The sequence below is a fragment of the Tenrec ecaudatus genome, chromosome 2 (genome assembly GCF_050624435.1).
Source record: "Tenrec ecaudatus isolate mTenEca1 chromosome 2, mTenEca1.hap1, whole genome shotgun sequence".
NCBI lineage: Eukaryota > Metazoa > Chordata > Mammalia > Afrosoricida > Tenrecidae > Tenrec > Tenrec ecaudatus.
Window position 1 is genome coordinate 256,115,345 of NC_134531.1, and position 7,810 is coordinate 256,123,154.

Genomic DNA, 7,810 nt, shown 5'->3' on the forward strand with positions numbered 1-7,810 from the left:
GGGAGACAGGAGTAACCTTATTGTGTGGAGGCTCAGGCCACTGTGCCGTCTCCTGGGGTGGCTGGGGCGGGCTGCGGCAGGCTTAGGGCTGGCACTGGGGACCCAACAGGGCCCCAGATGGTGAGAGCTGGCTGGAGCTCACTGACGGCTCCTCAGGGACTGCAAAGCCGAGACTGCAGGTGGAGTGTTTGATCTGCCCGGGCTGTGAGCGGGGCCCCTCAGATAGCTGCGCAGGCAGCTGCGGGACACTGCAGGGAACAATGGTGTTCGCTCTCCGCCCTTTTGGCGCGAAACCGCAGGGGGTAATGGCGCTGGCAAAGGAGGCTTGGCGCGAAACCGCAGGGGGCAATGGTGCCCTTCCTCTGCTCAGGCTCAGAGTCGCGGCCGCCGGGGTCCCCGCAGCACCCTGGGGAGGGCACCTACTCTTGTGCCTTGCGCAGGGGGGGGCCCTTGGTGGGCAGACTCAGCAGCGTGGGGCGAGGCGCTCCGCGGAAGCTCAGGGTCCGGGACAGGCGCGGGTTGGACTATGGCTCCTGTTGGCGGGAAGTGCTCAGCGCAGGGTCCCCGCCAGGAGTGGAGCTGGCGCTAGGCTGCCAGGGGCTGGCGGGGGCGGGCGGGGGTGGGAGGCCAGCGCACGGAGGGCAGGTGGAGAGGTCCGCGGCAGCGGTGCGGGTGGATGGTCCCCCGTGGGGGTCGCCAGACAACCCGCGGGTCCGCTCCCCTGAGCTTGGATGAATGGAGGGAGGGACGTGGGCCCGAGGGCAGATCGCTGCCCTGTGGGGAGAGGGGAACTGCGGGAGAGGAAAGCTTCTCTCCCAGTGGGGATCCGCGAGTGGGGAGTGGGCCGCTGGAGTAGGCAGGGCAGGCAAGTGGCTCTGGCCTAGGCGCCGGGTTTGGGGATGGAGCCTAAGCCGGTCGCCAGTGAGCTCACGGCAGCTTAGTGGCCAGAGATGTCCCACTAGTCCGGTCCTCTTTCACCTAGACCCCTGCTCCGGACAAATACGTGGGGTAGGACTGGGGTGCTGACCCAAGGGGATATTTCACTCACCAGACTCTTACTATTCAGCTACCTGGTCGCCAATCCCGCTTTGTTTGGAGGAGCTCTCAGAGTATGCGGGTGTCCCTGTCGGCCATCTTCCCCCTTCTCCTATTTTTATTTTTTAGTTTAACCTTGGTATTATCTAAAATTGGTAATATACAAAGTCTAGTGATAATATAAATCTCAACACTGAATTGGAAGATCAATGGCACGTCAGATTTAATTTATGTTTCTGAATGTCTGGCAGAGAGTGACATGCACAGAGCTGACTACTTTGTGTCATGTTATCCATCTGAGTAGAGTGATTTCCATAGGAAAATCCATATGAAATTAAACCTTCAAGATGCAGACAAGGCTTTCTTTGATTTAAAATAAATGTACGAATTAAAGGTATAAATTTAATAAATCTGACACTGTGTTTGAACAAATGGGTGATGGGCAATTTAACACAATTCTGAGACTCTATTAGTGATGCATTTTTCTTATTTGAGAATACTGCATATAAAAATATATTTGAACAGCACTCCAGGATAAATGATATTCTGGGATTCACATAAAGTCTTTCTGATACTGTTATGAGTGAGCCCCTTTTAATATTGGTTGACGTCATTTTTCTACACTATATAATTCTACTTTAGTTTAAGATTATTTTCTCCTATTAGTGACAGAAGGACGGTCTAGAAAATCATTTATTTCCTCTTTAACATTTTAAAAGTATTTGTCTAAATCATTGCCAAGTGGCAATAATACCATGAGTTGTATTAACATAGTCCAACTGGAAGCAAAACAAAAATAAACAAATATTATTTAATACCAAAAATATATAATTATGCTAAAAACATGGATAATTGTGTGAAAAACACATTATACCTAGCTGGGGAAAAGGGAGCTTAGACTAAACATTCATTTATATTAAGAAAACCATAATATTACAAACATCCTTATTTCTTTTTAAATGTTCAAGAGTTCGCGGTCAGGAATAGTCAGCTTTCCTAATTAGAAACCTTAACGTCTCTGGAGTGAAAATGTATTAAGGTGGTGGCGGGATAGAAAGTCCATGGTTACAATTAACAAATAAAACTCTGAAATCCAGGAAAGCAGCTTAAGAGAGAAGGACTCTGAACATCTCTGGGGGAAAAAGAGGAGAAAGAATAGACATTTGAACAGACCTAGTGACAAGAAGGTAAACAACTTGTCTGACACACAAGTTACTATGAAAAGCATGTGAAATTTGGGAGCTAAGAAGTAGCAAAATGCTTCTCAGACAACAGATGTATGTTATTCTGTTGTGGTGGTTGTTACAATCCATAAAGGCGGCTCCACCCCATAGCGACCCTCTGGACAACAGAAGAAACACTTCAGGGCGCTGCACCATCCTCATGATTGTTTCTGTGCCTGAGCCCATCAACGCACCCACTGCGTCAGCCCATCTCCCTCTTAGGGCATTCCCTCCCTCACGGCCCCCACTTTAACATGCATGACACCCTTCTCCTGACAGGATATCCAAAGTGTGTAAGTTGGAGCCTTTCCACCCTTGCCTCTAAGGATTGCCCTGGCCTTACTTCCTCCAACACAGATTGGTGGTCCTTTAAGCAATATTCTTCACCAGCACCACCAATCCAATGCACCAAAGTTTCTAAGGTCTTCCTTATTCAATGCCCAATTTTCATATCATATGACACGATGGGGACTACCATGAGTTGGATCAGGTGCACCTTAGTCTTCAAGGTACCATCCTTGCTCTTCAACCCTCCAAAGAGGTCTTATGTGGCAAATTTACCTGGTGCAACACATCTTTTGCTCCTTGATAATTTCAAATTTTTTCTCCATTTATCATGTTGTTCCCTATTGATCCAGTTGTGAACATGTTAGTCTCCTTTACATTGAGTTGATATTAGTAACTTGTTGTTTGTGTTTATTTGAAGATGTTCTAGTAACATAACCTTCATTGTCATTTTGCTACAAACAAAGTAAAAAGGGCAAAAGGCCTTTCCTGGTCCTAAAAAGATTTTGCACAAGTCCAGAGACTCTCACCTGTTTCACATTTGTCAGCTAACTTACCAATGTAAAAATATACGTGCCAGCTTCAAGACACAAGACAGGAAAGATGAGAATTTAAGGAAAGTATAGTGAGCATTGGACAGCTAATAGCAAGGTGAGAAGTTCAAAATCATGAGCTTCTCTGTGGGAGAAACACAGTCTACCTGCTACTGCAAAGATGTGCCGCTTTGGAACCCCGCGTAGGCTCCCTACAAGTCTACATCCACTGGATGGCAGTGGGTTTGGTTGCAGGAGCCCTGGTGGTATCGTAGGTCATGTTTATGGCTTCTAATGACAAGGTCAGACATCCACAGGCATAGTTTTTCTGTGTCCATAGCTTTTCTACCAGTAGAATTGACTCAATGGTAGTTAAATTTTTAAGGTGTTTTGTTCTAATGCCACACGAACAACAGAAGTAGCACATACGTATTACCATCCTTGCCTCTAAAGAGCTCTCTGATCATACTTCTTCCAATACATTCACTTAGCAATCCATGGTACTTTCAACATCCTCAGGCCCCACAGTTTAAATGCATCACTTCTGCTTCAGTCTTCTGTATTCAATGTCCTCCTTTCACTCGTGTCTATGAGTCAATGAAGATAGCATGACTTTGGGCAGACGCAGGGTTGTCCTCAAAGTAACAGTTCATCGTACTGTGGTGATTTGTGTTTCCATGGTGGTGAAAGGTATGTCGCTGCTAATTAAAATGCCAGCAGCATCACCCACCGCCAACAGGTTTCTGTGGCACTTACTCTAAGTAGGAAAGGAAGAAGGACTGGGCTCTCCACTTCAAAGGGAGGAGCCACTGAAAACCTTATGCGTGGCTTGGAAGTTTTGACAATTCCTGAAGGCTTAAAAAATGGAAGCAGAACATTTGGGGGGTTAGTGGCAGAGGATGGGCCCCTTAAGTCTGTGGGCCCTTAAAGTGTGACTGAGGAGGAGCTGACCTTTCAGAGTGGCGCAACCACGGTGACATAAGGCAGGCAAATCCTGTAAGAGTGGGGCTTCCAGGATCTTCCTTCATTTGCTGATGAACCCTGACTGAAGATAAGGTGAAAATGCCGCAAAAGTCTGCTGGTCATTGGAACTTGGAATGTGTGAATTATGAATCTAGGAAAATCAGAAGTTGTCAAAAATGAAACAGAAGGCATAAGATAGATATTGTAGATTGTAGTGAGCTGAATCAGAAAATCATGTGATTTAATATGACAGCAGTAGCGCAATCAAGAGGAATGGTGTGGCATTCCTTGTCAAAAAGGCCATTATAATACTTACTTGGCAGGGAGGTACCATGATTATGAAGGTGGTTTTCCCAGGGCGAGGCTGATCCATTGCACTCCGTATGTGCTGACCCCTGCGAATTCCCCAAATGTGGGAAACTCAACTGCAGAATTTGTGGTAGTGGGGGACCGCATTTGCGCTCTCCCCTGAAAAAGAAAAAAAAGAACAAATAAAGGTCAGTATAAACTCAGTCATGAAGTACATCGCTATCTGATAGAATTGCATCTATCTGTCTTCAAACAAAACCAATCTCTAATAATTAGATGGTAAGTGGGTGAGGGGGGTATGGCGGTCGTAACAATGCGGACAAGGAAAATCAAATGTTCAAAATCGTGATTGCGCAACCGCTTTAATATGTTAAACTATTTCACTGTACATTATGTAAACTTTATGTCTCTGAAAAAGTTAATATTTTAAAACATAAGAGCTAGGGTGGAGGGTATCTGTTGGATGCTGATTTTCCATCTTATTGAAATACCTTGAAGCAGTGACCAAAGATGTGACAGCCGAGCAGAGGCAACAGAGGGCCACAGGAGCTGCAACAGCAAAACCCAGAGCCAGACCACAGACTGGTGGGCTTGCTAAAGCGAACCGCCGCAGAGTTCCCTTAGGCAGGAAGATATCCTAAGGAATGGAGGGCTCCCGGCACTTATCTGAGTGAGCTCAGATTCCTGGGCCAGAGAACTCAAGCGGAGGACCTCCAAAACAACTTTTGAAGATTTATTGCCGAGTGGTGTGCTGTTTGGGCATTTAGTGGTGGGCTTAAAGTTGCTTTGTAATATTGATGGAAAAGGACACATTCCCTGAGGTCATGGGGCTGGGAGACCAAGGACCAGAGCGTGACTTCCCTACAGGATTTACTGTGAAAGGTCTGCCCTGAACGAAGGAATCTGTCCTGGATATTTCTGATCATGCATTAGACACATGAACGGATTTAATAAACCTCATAATTGTGAGTGTTGTCTGTGAGTGTTTAGTGGCAGTGAAATGAATGTGCAATGCTGCAGAGAATAGAAAGTTCCACAGTAGGGATGGTTGGTGTCGGAACTGTCAAAGAAGAAAACAGCTGGAAGGCATATGTGATCCCTGCCTACTAGGACTCAGCCCAGGGCTGACTATGTGTTTGCTTAGCCTTTCCGCCTATGAAGTCAAGGGAGGTCAAAGGCTGCCTCCCCACAGTTTTTTTTAAAACAAATGAGATGCAGAAGGTTGAGCATAGGGCACATTTGGAAGAACATATTAGAAATCGATTTCAAACTGAATAACATATCCGTCAGACAGCAGTCTAAACGAGCAGTAGTGAACAAACCATTGTCCACAGGCTAGACCAGGCCCTCTGCTAGTTTCGTAAGTAGTTTTGTTGGAACCCAGCCATGATCATTTGCTTAGCTTGCCAGTGGGTGCTTTGGGGACCCAAGCGGAGGAGATGAGTTAGCAACAGAGATCACATGCCTTCAAGGCCGAAAATAGTTACTATATGGATTTTACCGTGCTGACCCATCATCGAGCGATCAGGGGATAAGTCTAGGCTGTATAAATACATTTTGAGTATTCAGATATAGATTGCGTTTAAAGCTGTAAGACTGGACCATAATGACTTTAGGTAGGAAAGAGATTCAAGGACAGAGAGGCCATTAAATATATAGCTCACTGCCACCTCCATGCTTCAGATGCTGACTTATATTATTTTTCCAACCCTTATCAAATGTACAGGACTCCTGGGTGGTGTTCACAGCTTAATAAAAAAGTGGAGAGTTCAGATACTCCATTATTCATCTTTTAAAACAAAACAAAGAAAAACCAGCAACTGGATTCTGAACAATTGCCCTTCAAAGTCCTGCTGCACTGAGTGTTAGCCTAACAGACGTGAGGTCGTCAGGAGATTGCGTCACCCACATGGCACACTATCTTTATGATCATCATGACTACTCTCTGTCTATAACAGCATTGGTCACTACCAGTTACTAAATATTACAGGTGCTTTTTTCATTTCAATCTTAGAGAAACAGCCTATATACGTTTTCATACATTTTCCCATGTGAGTTTCAATACTATAAAAATATTTCACGAATAACTAATGACTAAACAATTGCTTAAAACACAAAAGAATGAATTTTCCATGTAGTACCCTGTCCCCCTCTTTTATGGACTATATACTAAAATTTCGTTATTTAAAATACAACTGATCCTGTCAATTTCAAATGTTGTGCATTTGCATTCTGTTGTATAGCAATGTGCATGTATACTTCTTTCTTCCCTTGATGACAGGGATAAGACCTAGAATAGAACAGTATGCTCTATATTTACATAGAGGCTTCTCATTGTACAAATTCATAGTGGTTTGAAGACAAAAAGAATATATTCAAGGAACTTACAGCTGGAAAACTGAAGACACCTTTTTAGACTGACCTTCTGGAAGTTATTTCCTATCTCACATGGGTGAACTTGTTAAATGAGGAGGCTGATCGCAGCCTCTACTACCAACCACAAACTACAAAAGTACCAGGGTGCTTCAGTAAAATGTTCAACATTAAAAAAAACAACCTTTACATTCCTGCCAAAGCCTACTTTATTTGGGTTATTTTTTATATTGTATATTTTATTAAAATTCATATCACATTTTTTCAAATCTGAATATAATTTTAGAGAAATATTACAAATAGAAATAACTTCCAGATAAGACAATTTCTTATCTAAAGATTTAAAATAATAAGAGACTGTGTATTATACAATCTCACTGTTCCCGTTATTTCACTGGGAGTTTATGATGGAAAAAAGAAAATTGTCTTCTGTCCATATGATGGTAGAGCTAGAATTTAGTAAATAATTTGTGTAGCATCTAAGTCCTCTAATAGGTGACAGTTATGATAATAAATTCTACAGACATGTATTGGGTCAAGAACATATTTGGAGACTGTTTTCACTAACGCAAAGCATGAAGGAACTTATAAAATATAAAATCTTTGTTGATATGCTATTGTACAACTACATTTTTGTTTTCTCTATGCACAACTATAATTATTAAGGAGTTCTTAGAGGTGATAAGGTAGCATATAGGTAGAAGCTATAGTCAATACAAATAAATTCAAATAAGAATTTTTGCAGGATTAGGTCAAGGTTTTAGGCTTTAAAATACTATTTTCATAATATTACTCCAGTAATAAATAACTTAGTACTGAGATTAATTTATGATTTGCATAATTAAACTTGGGTATATATATATTCACTCATAATATATTAGGATATATTTAAAATCACTGTAGAAATATACAGCTACAAATCACCATTTGTGGTTGCCCGGGTTGACTAGGAAAATAATCCAGTGGCATTCATAAGAGTATAAGAAAGAGCTTTATATACAAGAGCAATTGAGTGTTGAGAAAACATCCCAGCCCAGTCCAGATTACATCTATACGTCCAATATTATCCATATGTCAATACTAGTCCAT

The 7,810-nt window shown here is 42.9% G+C and overlaps 1 non-coding gene across 1 annotated transcript; it reads left to right on the forward strand.

The window, feature by feature from the left end:
- The first annotated feature begins 4,347 nt into the window (after positions 1–4,347).
- On the forward strand, positions 4,348–4,510 carry LOC142441748 (U1 spliceosomal RNA). The gene has a single exon (XR_012783096.1). It is a non-coding gene; the product is annotated as a U1 spliceosomal RNA (small nuclear RNA).
- Positions 4,511–7,810: the final 3,300 nt, after the last annotated feature.